The 13,699-nt window shown below is 47.3% G+C and overlaps 1 long non-coding RNA gene across 1 annotated transcript in view; it reads right to left on the bottom strand.

Moving 5' to 3' along the window:
* LOC143764291 (uncharacterized) overlaps window positions 1–13,699 on the bottom strand; it is a 364,277-nt gene that overhangs the window by 1,092 nt on the left and 349,486 nt on the right. The window lies entirely within an intron of this gene.

Raw genomic sequence — 13,699 nt, 5'->3', positions numbered from 1 at the left:
TGAAACATGCAAAAATGAACTAGAACTCAAGTTGAGCCAGAATAAAGGACAGAGGTCTATAGAGGTAGATTCCAAGCAGGCAGAATTGTGAGTGCAGCTTTGGATGTGATTGGAGCGTGGGCTATAATATAACTGAGGACAAGTTTTATACGTCCTTCCTTGCACAATACTGATTATTCCGTGTCAGTCCGTGATCCAGACTATGCTCATATCCACTCTGTAATTCACACTGAGACGGGTCGATACTTAGTAACTGTGAATGTCCTGAACTTCTAATAAATGTACAATTTAAAAATAAAACTTTTCTCATGCCCTTGAATTCTATTTTTTCCTTGGTCCTGCTCGATGTCCATACATGTCCTCTCGTTCCTAGCAGAGCAGACGTGAGATCCATCCAGCTGATCAGATGCTTATAAAAGCAGCCTAGCCTCTTCGTAGACCATACATCCGATTACATCTCAGCAGCATTTTAGATATGCTCGGAACATCACATTGAGCTTTGTTTTGTATTTATTTGTCAATCTTTATAGCTCTCTACTGCCACCTGCTGCACAGAATCTGTTTTGCTGATTTGCTAAATAAAAACCAATATTTTATGAGGTTTATTATTATCAGTAAATTAAAAGTATCATAATTGGAAAAAAAAAAAAAATAAAATAATAATTGGACAGTTAGTCCCTGATGTGTCAGTTGTGTCTGTATTTGGTTCCAGTGTAGTAGGGAGTTGATTTTTACGTATTTGACAAGTCTGCATTACTGCCTCACCTTGTCTGAGTGCGCCTCACCTAATCTTCCCGGGGTATGAGATGAGCCGGCAGCGGTGTAGCCACATTTCAGATTGCAGAATTTCACCTTCAGGGTCTGTGCACATGTTAAGTATTTGCTGCAGAAATTTCTGCAACTCTTGGCAGGAAAAAGCAGTGTAAAATATGTGCATTTTTGCAGCATTTTTGTCAATTCACATGCGTTTTTTTGCTGCAGATGTTTCCCCATGGTAAGGCCAAGTTCACATGTTCAGAATTGGGTCAGTGTTTACATCGGGAGTGGGTGATAAATACAGAAGTGGTGACAAGTTTCTATTATACTTATTCTCTGATTGTTCCTCTCCTGGTTTTGGATTACAAATACTGATGTAAAAAACTGAACAAGTGAACGTGGCCTAAAAGCATGGAGGAGGCAAAGAGCTTCTAGTAAGATGGTGGGTGGGTCTCAGATTTCAAAGGAAAATTACTATACGAGCAGTGACACTACGGATTCTTTACTGTACAGGCAGTGACACTATGGATTCTTTACTGTACGAGCAATGACACTACGGATACTTTACTGTACGAGTAGTGACACTATGGATTCTTTACTGTATAAGCAGTGAGTCTGTAGATTGTTTATTGTATGAACAGTGAAACTACGGATTGTTTACTGTATAATCAGTGAGACTATAGATTCTTTACTCTGCGAGCAATGTCACTATAGATTATTTACTGTATGAGCAGTGACACTGCGGATTCTTTACTGTATAAGCTGTGAGACGTTGGATCCCTGGACTCTATCAGAGTTGCTCAGTTGATGGGGAGAGCAACGCTTACAAGTTCTTTTGTTCTACAGCCAGCGCTGCTCTGGATCTGACCACATCAATGAATCCAACTAATTGTCCCCGAGCATTTCTGGTGCCACGGAGAGAAGATGGTTCTTACCAGTCGTGTCACCATGCCAATGGTCCAAGGTGTCAATCATCAAATGAGCAGCGCCCCCATGTTAACCGCAAGGCTAAGGAGTAAGGGTATGTGCACACCCTGCGGATTTTGCTGCGGATCCGCAGCGGTTTCCCATGCATTTACAGTACCATGTAATGCTATGGGAAATGAAATCTGCAGTGCACATGCTGTGGAAAAAAACGCGCGGAAACGCAGCGGTTTATTTTCCGCAGCAGGTGGAAATCCGCAGCAGAAACCGCAATAGAAACCGCGATAAATCTGCAGTAAAAAACGCAGCGGTTTTGCACTGCGGATTTATCAAATTCTCTGTGGAAAATTCCGCAATGGAATCCGCAGCGTGTGCACATGGCCTAATGCGCTCCTGAAGACAAAATGAAGCAAATACGCTGTCTGATAATCTGGAACATTTGCTAATCCATTATATCCCAATGTATCCAAACAACCTAAACCTAAGGGGAAGTGTGACAAATGGTCGGTACCCCTTGGTTCCTATGGCTAATAACTAGTTAATGTTCCTCTATTTGTGTCCTTACCTTACACAATTAGGGTGGGTGAATAATGAAGCCACAAAACTTTACTTTAAATTCCATGTAGAACAAATAACATAACAGATTGTTCCTGAGGTGACAGATGTTATTACACAGGTCGCCCTGGGCTCCGGGAACAGGAGATGACCAGATCTGGGTGGATACAGAGACGAAATCGGTGGGAAGCAAAATGGCAAAATGAAAATCAAATAGTCCAAAAATAAAATGTAATTTGAGCAATCCAGAAGAGATCAGACACAGCAGGATGGAAGCTTAGCTGCAGCAGACTGACACTGGGAGCGCACCGATACTAACAGAGAGAAGAGGGTCCGCCGCCTGCACAGCACCCCCTCATATACTGCCCAGAGATCCAAAGTATTCCATATACAGCCTGCAGGTCCCCACAACAGCGCATCATCCACAGATCCTCTATAACAGTGCATCATCCACAGATCCCCCATAACAGTGAGCCATTCACAGATCCCCATAACAGTGCGTCATCCACAGATCCCCATAACAGCGCATCATCCACAGATCCCCCATAACAGTGCATCATCCACAGATCCTCCATAACAGTGAGCCATCCACAGATCCCCCATAACAGTGCATCATCCACAGATCCTCCATAACAGTGCGTCATCCACATATCTCTCATAAGAGTCTGTCATCCACAGATCTCCATAACAATGCGTCATCCACAGATCCCCCACAACAGTGCATCATCCACAGATCCTCCATAACAGTGCATCATTCACAGATACCCCATAACAGAGCATCATCCACAGATCCCCCATAAAAGTGCATCATCTACAGATCCTCCATAACAGTGCGTCATCTGCAGATCCCCATAATAGTCTGTCATCCACAGATCCCCATAACAGTGCATCATCCACAGATCCTCCATAACAGTGCATCATTCACAGATCCCCATAACAGTGCATCATCCACAGATCCCCCATAATAGCGCATTATCCACAGATCCCTATAACAGCGCATCATCCACAGATCCTCCATAACAGCACATCATCCACAGATCCCCCATAACAGTGCATCATCCACAGATCCTCCATAACAGTGCGTCATCCACAGATCCCCCATAAGAGTCTGTCATCCACAGAGCCCCATAACAGTGCATCATCCACAGATCCCCATAACAATGCTTCATCCATAGATCCCCCATAACAGAGCGCGATCCACAGATCCCCCATAACAGAGCATCATCCACAGATCCCCATAACAATTCATCATCCATAGATCCCCATAACAGTGCGTCATCCACAGATCCCCATAACAATGCGTCATCCGCAGATCCCCATAACAATGCGTCATCCACAGATCCCCATAACAGAGCGTCATCCACAGATCCCCATAACAGAGCGTCATCCACAGATTCCCCATAACAGAGCGTCATCCACAGATCCCCATAACAATGCGTCATCCATAGATCCCCCATAACAGTGCATCATCCACAGATCCCCTAACAGTGCATCATCCACAAATCCCCCATAACAGTGTGATATCCACAGATCTCCTATAACAGTGCATAATCCACAGATCTCCCATAACAGGGCGTCATCCACAGATCTTTCAAAACAGTGCATCATCCACAGATCCTCCATAGCAGTGTGTCATCTACAGATCCCCCATAACAGGGCATCATCCACAGATCCCCATAACCGTGCATCATCCACAGATCAGAGACACTGAGAGATGCTGAATTGTGTGCTGGATGTGCAGAGTAGCACTGTCTGGCGCTAGATAGCTTCCACCATTTGCGAACAGGCAACAACACTAGGGATGGGAATGAATCGGAGCTTTCATCCATCAACATGCATATGTCCACACACACACATTAGCAAGTTTACACTAGCGCAAGGCCAAGCGGCCATGTAAACCTTTTATAGCAGTAGTGCTCCGGGACCTTCCTGATGGTCCAATAGGAGCAGCAACAGGACCTGAGTATGCGAACCCCGACCTCTAATGGGAGGTCACCCCGTGGGTCTGTATGGGAAAAGCAGGACTTAGTCCCAGAAAGGCCTGCTCGCTGCTGATCAGTGCTGGCTACAAAGGCTGAGCCTGGGAAAATAGCAGTAACTATTCACACAGTATCAGCTTGATCCAGATGCTGGGGCCGATGTCTCCGCTGAGCAGGTTCCACTCTGGCTGGAGGAGAATGGGAGACCACAGTGGACATGGTTCAAGATTCCCCCTGTGCAGCGGCGGGAACTCGACACCTAACATCCACCATAACAGGGTGTCATCCACAGATCCCCAATAACAGTGTGTCATCTACAGATCCCCATAACAACGCATCATCCACAGATCCCCCATATCAGTGCATCATCCAAAGATCCCCATAAAAGCATGCCATCCACAGATCCCCCATAATACTGTAACATCCATGGATGTCCTCATTTTGTGGGTGTTGATATGGACGGTGATTCGGATATTAGGTGGACGTCTGTCACCAGCGTTTACTTTCCCAGCAAATGATAATCTGCGGATCCATCAGGGGGTCACCTGGGGGTTTCATTGTTTGGGATTTTCCCTCCATATAATCTAATGATGCCTTACAACAATAGCAGAGGGGCTCGCATTACTCCACCTGGGGGCTTCGTACAATGACTCTCAGTCCATCAAAGAGAAGAAACAAACAGGTGGAGGAGAAGAAACAAACAGTAGGAGGAGAAGAACCAGTGGAGGGGGGTTCTTCTGCTTTCATCCATGAATGCCACCCAGAACTTGTACTATGGACCCTGTATGGTCGACAATATCAGGGTCATAAAACATGAAACTCCCCATTTCCCCTTTTCTTTATGAAATTACCTGAATCCCGCTGCTGCTCATTATCGTGGGCATGTCCAGACCGCGCGGCGGAGCGGGCATGCCGTGAGCACACCTTGTACATTCAGCACTAAGGATACCACAACTGACTCTTCCAGTTATTACACAGGTCGCCCCGTGCTCCGGGAACAGGAGATGAATAGATCTGCGTGGATGCAGAGCTGAAATCGGTGGGAAGCAAAATAACAAAAAGAAAATCAAATAGTCCATAAATAAAATGTAACCTAAGCAATCCAGAAGAGATCAGAAACAGCAGGAGAGAAGCTTATCGGCAGTAGACTGACATTGAGCACACCGATACTAAGAGAGAGAGAAGAGGTTCCGCTGCCTGCACTTCACCCCTTCATATACTGCCCAGAGATCCAAAGTATTCCATATACAGCCTGCAGGTCCCCACAACAGTGCATCATCCACAGATCTCCCATAACAGTGCGTCATCCACAGATCCCCCATAACAGTGCATCATCCACAGATCCCCCATAACAGTGCGTCATCCACAGATCCCCATAACAGTGCATCATCCAAAGTCCCCCCATAACAGTGCATCATCCACAGATCCCCCATAGCAGTGCATCATCCACAGATCCTCCATAACAGTGCCTCATCCACAGATGTCCCATATCATTGCATCTTCCACAGATCTCCCATTACAGTGTGTCATCCACAGATCCCCCTTAACAGTGCTTCATCCACAGATCCCCATAACTATGTGTCATTCATAGATCTCCCATAAGAGTGCATCATTCACAGATCCCCCATATCAGTGCATCATCCACAGATCCCCATAACAGTGCATCATCCAAAGTCCCCCCATAACAGTGCATCATCCACAGATCCCCCATAGCAGTGCATCATCCACAGATCCTCCATAACAGTGCATCATCCACAGATGCCCCAAAACAGTGCCTCATCCACAGATGTCCCATATCATTGCATCTTCCACAGATCTCCCATTACAGTGTGTCATCCACAGATCCCCAATAACAGTGCGTCATCCACAGATCCCCCATAACAGCGTTGTGACGCGGTATTCGAAAGAGCAGGAAGAGACACCAGGCTGATAAACAATGCAGCGAGATTTATTGGAACAGGGAACATGGGTAACACAAATTAAGATAATTCTGCAGCGTCCGTAATTATTCCACAATGAGTCCTCAATGCACTCACAGTGAGTCCACACAAAGGGAGCATATCCGGAGGTGCCACCCAGCAATCCGATGCCAGGGAAATAGAAGTAGTTCTTGGAAAAGATCAATGGATTCAGCAGATGAGGGACACAACACAGTCCCACGTGGCAGCTTCTAACAATACACACGGTCACCAGGATCTCGCCTCAGCATAAGATCCCAGCCCTTCGCAAGTCACCACACAACAACAGTCTTTAGATTCAGTCCTCAAATCCAGCAGGGTGATGAGACATCACAATTCTATGTGGCAAATTATCTCCATACATAGCATAGGACCTGGCCGCAGCTGCAGATCCTTGCCCTTCAAAGCACACAGCATCAACTGAACATGTGGCTTATTGTCCTACCACTCTTGGGATCAGCCCCCTTGCTGAGCAGAGATACTAAGGGTACTGTCACACAGTACCATTTTGATCGCTACGACGGTACGATTCGTGACGTTCTAGCGATATCGTTACGATATCGCAGTGTCTGACACGCAGCAGCGATCAGGGATCCTGCTGAGAATCGTACGTCGTAGCAGATCGTTTGGAACTTTCTTTCGTCGCTTGATCACCCGCTGACATCGCTGGATCGTTGTGTGTGACAGCGATCCAGCGATGTGTTCGCTTGTAACCAGGGTAAACATCGGGTAACTAAGCGCAGGGCCGCGCTTAGTAACCCGATGTTTACCCTGGTTACCAGCGTAAACGTAAAAAAACCAAACCGTACATACTCACATTCCGGTGTCTGTCCTCCGGCGTCTCAGCTTCTCTGCAGTGTGAGCGCCGGCCAGCCGGAAAGCGAGCACAGCTGTGACGTCTGACGTCACCGCTCTGCTTTCCGGCTATGGCGCTTACACAGTGGAGAGAAGCAGAACGCCGGGGGACAGACACCGGAATGTAAGTATGTACTGTTTGGTTTTTTTTACGTTTACGCTGGTAACCAGGGTAAACATTGGGTTACTAAGCGCGGCCCTGCGCTTAGTAACCCGATGTTTACCCTGGTTACCCAGGGACTTCGGCATCGCTCCAGCGCCGTGATTGCAACGTGTGACCGCAGTCTACGACGCTGGAGCGATAATCATACGATCGCTGCGACGTCACGGATCGTGCCGTCGTAGCGATTAAAATGGTACTGTGTGACGGTACCCTAACACCCACCCCTTCAAACATAACTCCAAGGATTAGGAATGTTCCTGAAATCCTGTCTGCAGTCTGTCTACAGGTTTGTGTATTGGCGATGCCCCCTGCAGTGAGGAACAAAGACACACATGTCCCCACCAGATACAGGACAAGGAATGCTAATGTAGGCCTGATTACAGTATGGTCCATGTGTACAGGCTGGGTTGACTCTCTGTTACAAGCACGTCATCTACAGATCCCCCATAACACTGTGACATCCATGGGTGCCCTCATTTTGTGGGTGCTGATGTGGACGGTGATTCGGACACTAGGTGGACGTCTGTCACCAGCGTTTACTTTTCCAGAAGATGATAATGATAATCTGAGGATCCATCAGGGGGTCCCCTGGGGGGGTTTCATTGTTTGGGATTTTTCCTCCATATAAACTAATGATGCCTTACAACAATAGCAGAGGGGCTCGCATTACTCCGCCTGGGGGCTGCATATAATGACTCTCAGTCCATCAAAGAGGAGAAAAAAACAGGAGAAGAAACAAACAGTAGGAGAAGAACCAGTGGAAGATGATATCAGTCACTGGATGGAAATATCTCTAATGTGGATCTACCTGTGCCTTACAGTGCTGTACTGATAATAGGAGGGTTTCTTCTACCTTCCTCCATGAATGCCACCCAGAACTTGTACTATGGACCCTGTATGGTCGGCAATATTAGGGTCATAAAACATGAAACTCCCCATTCACCCTCTTCTTCATGAAATTACCTGGGCATGTCCAGATCACACGGTGCGGGTGTGTCATTAGCACACCTTGTACATACAGCACTAAGGATACCACAACTGACTCTTCCAGTTAACACACAGGTCGCCCCGGGCTCCTGGAACAGGAGATGACCAGATCTGGGTGGATACAGAGCCGAAATCGGTGGGAAGCAAAATACCAAAAAGAAAATCAAATAGTCCATAAATAAAATGTAACCTGAGCAATCCAGAAGAGATCGGACACAGCAGGAGGGAAGCTTAGCGGCAGCAGACTGACACTGAGCACACCAATACTAAGAGAGAGAGAAGAGGGACCGCCGCCTACAGAGAACCCCTTCATATACTGCCCAGAGATACAAAGTATTCCATATACAGCCTGCAGGTCCCCACTACAGTGCATCATCCACAGATCCCTACAACAGTGAATCATCCACAGATCCCCCATGATAGTTTGTCATCCAAAGATCCCTCTTAACAGTGTGTCATCCACAGATCCCTCATAACAGTGCATCATCCACAGATCCCACATAGCAGTGCATCATCCACAGATCCCCCATAACAGCGCATCATCCATAGATGCCCCAAAACAGTGCATCATCCACAGATCCCCCAAAACAGTGCATCATCCATAGATGCCCCATAATAGTGCATCATCCATAGATGCCCCAAAACAGTGCATCATCCACAGATCCCCCATAACAGTGCAGCATCCATAGTTGCCTCATAACAGTGCATCATCCACAGATCCCCATAACAGTGCATCATCCACAGATTTCCTATTACAGTGTGTCATCTACAGATCCCCCTTAACAGTGCTTCATCCACAGATCCCCATAACCGTGTGTCACACAGTATCTCCCATAACATTGCATCATTCACAGATCCCCATAACAGGGTGTCATCCACAGATCCCCATAACAGTGCGTCATCCACAGAACCACCATAACACTGTGACATCCACAGATCCCCCATAACAGTGCATCATCCACAGATCCCCCATATCAGTGTATCATCCACAGATCCCGCATAACAGTGCGTCATCCACAGATCCCCCATAACAGCGCTGTGATGGGGTATGCGACAGAGCAGGAAGAGACACCATGATGGCAAATGATCTCGATTCTCCATACATAGCACAGGACCTGACTCTCTGTTACAAATGCGTCATCCACAGATCCCCCATAACACTGTGACATCCATGGGTGCCCTCATTTTGTGGGTGCTGATGTGGACGATCATTCGGATGCTAGATGGACTTCTGTCACCAGCGTTTACTTTTCCAGCAGATGATAATCTGCGGATCCATCAGGGGGGTCACCTGAGGGGTTTCATTGTTTAGGATTTTCCCTCCATATAATCTAATGATCACTTACAACATTAGCAGAGGGGCTCGCATTACTCCATCTGGGGGCTGCATACAATGACTCTCAGATCATCAAAGAGGAGAAACAAACAGGAGGAGGACCTACCTGTGTCCTATTGTTACAGTGCTGTACTGATAATGGGGGGTTTCTTCTACCTTCCTCCATGAAAGCTGCCCAGAACTTGTACTATGGACCCTGTGTGGTCGGCGATATCGGGGTCATAAAACCTAAAACTCTCAATTTCCCCTCTTCTTCCTGAACTTACCTGAATCCCACTGTGGCTCATTATCGTGGGCATGTCCAGATCGCGCAGTGTGGGCGTGCCATGAGCACACGTTTGACATACAGCAGTGCCTGGTGTAGGTGTGTATGACAGTGAGGTATGGTGCCCTCCGGATAGTACCCCCCAAACTGTGCCGCACCAGGACCACCGCCAACGCACAGCCACAGTCATACTTCCAAGCAGTGGCGTCACTTGAAGCTCGAGGACCCCAATGCAAAAGTTCCAGCGGGGCCCCCAATTATTGCAAGTCTAGTATTCATCTTGCATATAGGCTAAATGGACTTTGGGCCCCCAGGCTCCAGGGCCCGAGTGCGATTGGATTGAACCCCCGACACTTTCTCGGGATCCTCCATATGGGGCCTCTAGCGCCACCTACTGGACATAGCAAAATCCTAGAAGTCAATATTTACCCTCTAAGGACCTTGTCACATGGACAAAGCACACAAGGGATTTGGGTTTGTTTTGCTGTAATTTTTCCAAAATCTTGATGTCCTAAAGTGATCGAAGAAAGATCACGGCTGACACGAGTGTGAACACAGACATATCCTTAAAGCATTAAGGCTACGTTCCCGTGATCAGCTTTTCACATTGCCCATTTCCTGCACCAATTAGCCAAAATAGGTCACTTGGATTTTGTCAAAAATGCGCAGAGTAAAAAAAACTTACCAAAAACTGATTGTGAGAACAGAGCCTAAGTATGTGTTCACACAGTGCGTTTTTATTATTTTTTTTATGCTATTGCCAAAAAAACACACGATTTGATGCGTTTTGTGTTTTTTTAATATTTAATATTTAAATAAAAACCTTTTTTTTAAGTCACAACATGTCAATCATTTCAGTGTATTTACAGCGTAGATCAAAATGGTCCAAAATGTACCAAAAGAGCATGGAAAAAAGAAGAAAAGCTCCACGTGATCGGACTCTTCACAGCTGAGGGTTTGCTACAATTGTATGGAGTCTCAACAATCATCTTTGAGCTAAAGCCACCAGCAGCGCACATACAATGTATCAGTCTGGGCTGAAAGGACTCTTGAGGTACCTTCACACTAAGTTACTTTGCAGCGAGAACGACGTGACGTTGCAGCGTCCTGGATAGCGATCTTGTTGTGTTTGACACGCAGCAGCGATCTGGATCCCGCTGTGATATCGCTGGTTGGAGCTAGAAGTCCAGAACTTTATTTTGTCGCTTGATCACCCGCTGTCATCACTGGATCGGCGTTTGTGACACCGATCCAGCAATGTGTTCACTTGTAACCAGGGTAAACATCGGGTTACTAAGTGCAGGGCCGCGCTTAGTAACCCGATATTTACCCTGGTTACCATTGTAAAATAAAAAAAAAAAAAAAAACAGTACATACTCACCTTCTGATGTCTGTCACGTCCCCTGGCGTCCACAGGGTTACACGCTGCTGCCGAGAGCTTCCTGCACTGACTGTGTCAGCGCCGGCAGCAGAGCACAGCGGTGACGTCACCGCTGTGCTCTGCTTTACTGCTGGCGCTGACAGATTCAGTGTGGTGTGGGGGTTAATGCGGTGGGTGGGGATGTTGGCAGGGAGGACCGGCTGTGGGGTTTGTATACACCTGCACCGAGCGGCGCTACCTCAGTCTGGAGCTGCTGCTCGGCCACTTCTTCTGCCTCCTCTGCTCTCAGCTCATCTCCTCCCATGAGAGTCCGGCGCAGTCACTGTGTGCATACATTACATTACTGATCCTGTACTGATCCTTAGTTACATCCTGTATTATACCCCAGAGCTGCACTCACTATTCTGCTGGAGCAGTCACTGTGTACATACATCACATTACTGATCCTGAGTTACATCCTGTAGATCTTTTATTATAAAAATGAAAAACATAACAATAATAATAACAGAAACAAAACCGAAATATCAGCCAGAACTTAATCAGTATACTGAACACTGGTCCAGCCGCTCATTCTCTCCTCTGACACATATTATACAGTATATACAGAACAATAACTACTTTGACCTTCTGGTCCGGTCACCAAATAAAATAAACAATGGCAAACAAAATATATACATGAACTTTTTTTTTTTTATTTGTAAATAAAATAACCACAAATATATACAAAACTAAACTATCCTCCATTCCCAACCCCCCGCACTGACCTGAGAGCTGGTCCTGCATCTCATGCCTCAGTCCATGTCCAACGTCCATAGGCCAGATCAGGCAGTGCCAGTTTTCCCCCAAACAACCCAGTGTCCCATAGTCCCACAAGATAAACCCACCTCCCCCCTTTTCCCACCACCCAACCTAACACCTACACCCAAATCTATATCCCCATATACAATATATACAATATATACAGCAGCACACACCACAATAATCACAACTCACGAAGCCCAAGTTCGGCGCCTGCAGCCCTACATCACTGTATAATGATCAAACAAAACAAAAATCTACAGTGTCAGCAGCAGCCCACCACCAGGAAAGGAGATGACCAGACTACGGCACACTAAAAGAAAAGCCCCTCCAGAGGAGCGCGGCCATCCGTGCACCCAGACTCCCATACTCTAGAGAGCGCACCTTCACCAGGTCACCGAGTATGGTCCTAAACACATCGTCCACTGGGAGGATTTTTCATTGCATCGATAGTAAGCACCGTGCGTTCCACATGTGATACCTAACCACTGCGCTAACTAGAAATAAGGTGCAACGGTCCCGACCACCAAGGTCTCCGAATGCTCCATAGGCCCATTCCGCATAGGAGAGACCGGCCAGCCGAGACCAGCCAATGAAGGCGCCCACCCTGTTGTACACCTCTGTGTTGAAGGGACAATGAAGCAGGAAGTGGTCCATGCTTTCCAGCAAGGTGCCACAATGCTCCCGAGGACAATTCCTGTCCTCAGAGCTCCTACACTTCAGATTGTCCCTCACACACAGTTTCCCATGGAAGCAGTGCCAAGCTAAGTCCAAAACTTCGAGGGGATCCGGATAGAATTCAAAAGATGCAAACCCACCCCAAGATCCCGACTTGGGCAGTCCCTGAGCGCCAGAGGCCTCTGGAAATGGGTCAACAGAACCCTATTGTCAAGGAGTTTCCTTGGCAGAGTCCTGATCTCCCACATTCCCAGACCCCACCGACGAATTACTTTCAGAACCAAGGTAGCATAAGCCGGAAGATGTCCATGCGGTGTGCGAAGATCCTTCACTTGCCCTCCTGTCTCCCATTCCTGGAAGAAAGACTGAAACCATCCCCTACAGGAGAATACCCACGGAGGAGCCCTCTCTTTCCAGAGGTTTGCAATATTGATCTTAATGAAGGTATCCACAAGGAATACCACAGGGTTGACCATACCCAACCCTCCTAGTCTCCTCGTACGGTAAGTAACCTCCCTCTTGACCAGGTTCAGTCTATTCCCCCATAACAGTTGGAAGAACAAACTGTAGACCCAAGTCCAGAGAGATTCCGGCAAGATGCACACACTGCCCAGATAAATCAGTAAAGGGAGCAGGTAAGTTTTGATCAGGTTTACCCTTTCCCTTTGGTCAAAGACCAACCCTTACATTGGTTCACCTTCTGAGTGGCGATCTCTAGCCTGCTGTCCCAATTTTGTTTGGGGTAATCCCCCTGGCAAAATTCGATGCCAAGGATATTTGCAGAGATTTTGGGTCCTGGAAGGGTGTCCGGGAGATCAAAACCAGGATCTCCTCCTCCCAGCCAGAGACTCTCACACTTATCCCGGTTGATCTTGGACCCGGATGCCTCCGAGTAGCGATCTACCTTTGACATCAGCCACCCTGCCTCCTCGTGAGAGGAAACAAACACGGTGACATCATCGGCATACGCCACCACCCTCAGAGTGTCCTCCGGTGCTGCCTGGTCCATCCCGATCCCGGCCAACGGTCCACGCTCCACCCTCCTAACAAGAGGGTCAATTGCA

This window comes from Ranitomeya variabilis, chromosome 4, assembly GCF_051348905.1.
Source record: "Ranitomeya variabilis isolate aRanVar5 chromosome 4, aRanVar5.hap1, whole genome shotgun sequence".
Taxonomy (NCBI): domain Eukaryota; kingdom Metazoa; phylum Chordata; class Amphibia; order Anura; family Dendrobatidae; genus Ranitomeya; species Ranitomeya variabilis.
This window is presented reverse-complemented; position numbering and strand designations above follow the sequence as displayed.